A 1,497-nucleotide genomic window follows, 5' to 3' on the forward strand; every position below is an offset into this window, starting at 1 on the left:
GAGGGCAGTGTCACTGGCCCTCATATGTGGGATCCGAACCAGGGCCCTCTGGCATCCCAAGCCAGTTCTTAACCATCGCACCACTCGGCCGGCTCTCAACATTATGTTTTTAAGATTCACCCAGGTTGTGGCTGCTGTGCATCCAATTTTGAGTTCTGTGTCATCTTCCCTTGTATGAATATAATAAAATTTTCTCATTTTGCTGACAATGGATATTGGAGTTATCTTCAGGTTTTTGCTATTGCAAACAGCGTTGCTATGAACATTTTTACACATGCCTCCTGGAACACATCTACATGTATTTCTTCTGGATACATTTACCTGGAGTGGAATTGCTGGGTCACAGGGCTGGCACTGACTGATTAATGCCAGATTGTCTTCCAAAGTGTTTGTACCAAATCATACCTCTCCACCTGCACTCCTGTTGCTCCACATCCCTGCCAACACTTGGCAATTTCAGACTTCTTAACTTTCTTCCCAATCTAGTGAGTATAATGGTATCTCAAATGGTGTTAATTAGCATTTCATTGAGGTTGAGTATGATTGCATATGCTTACTGGCTCTTGATTCTGTGATTGCTCATTCATGTCTTTTGCCCAGTTTCTATTGAGTCAACTGTTGTTTATTTATAGGAGCTCTTTATATATTCTGAATACTATCCTTTAAGAGGCAATAAAGTATAATTAGTAAGTCAGACCACTGGATTCAAATCCTAATTCTGCAACTGTGAGAGCATGGACAAAGCACCACACTTCTCTGTGCCTCAGTTTCCTCCTCTATAAAATGGGGGTCATTCTAAGGTTTACCTCTTGTTGTAGACTGAATGTTTGTGTCCCTCCAAAAAATTCATATGTTGAAACCCTAACAACGTGATGGTATTTGGAGGTGATTAGGTTTAGATGAGGTCATGAGGGTGAGGCCCCCATGAGATGGGATTAGTGTCCTTAGAAGGTGAGGAAGACGGACCAGAGCTCTCTCCACCACGGGAGCTACAGCAGGAAGGCTGCCGTCTGCAATCCTGGAAGAGAGCTCTCACCAGAACCCGACCATGCTGCACATTGATCTGGGACTCCCAGATTATAGAACTGAGAAATACATGCCTGTTGTTTGAGCCCCCTAGTCTATGGTATTCACTATAGCAGCCAGAGCTGACTGAGACACCTCTCGCAGTTCCTGTGAGGATTAAATGAGATCGTATTGCAAAGTGCCTAGAACAGTGTCTGGTGCAGTCACAGCAAGGCCTCAGTAAGTAGTAAGCATTTGCTATTATACATGTAACAGATACCTGCTTTCTCTGCGAGTCAGAGAGGGGCTTTTCATTATCACAGTAGTGTTTTAGGCAGAATCTTTATTTATTTATATTATTATTATTTTTTAAAGATTTTTATTGGGGAATTGGGGGGATGGGAACAGTGCTAGGGAATTGGGGGAAGGGGAACAGACAAGTTGCTGTCATTTTTGTTCTTCAATCTAGTTGTGGAGGATGTTGCTTCACTG

Source organism: Hipposideros armiger, unplaced genomic scaffold, assembly GCF_001890085.2.
Source record: "Hipposideros armiger isolate ML-2016 unplaced genomic scaffold, ASM189008v1 scaffold_466, whole genome shotgun sequence".
NCBI lineage: Eukaryota > Metazoa > Chordata > Mammalia > Chiroptera > Hipposideridae > Hipposideros > Hipposideros armiger.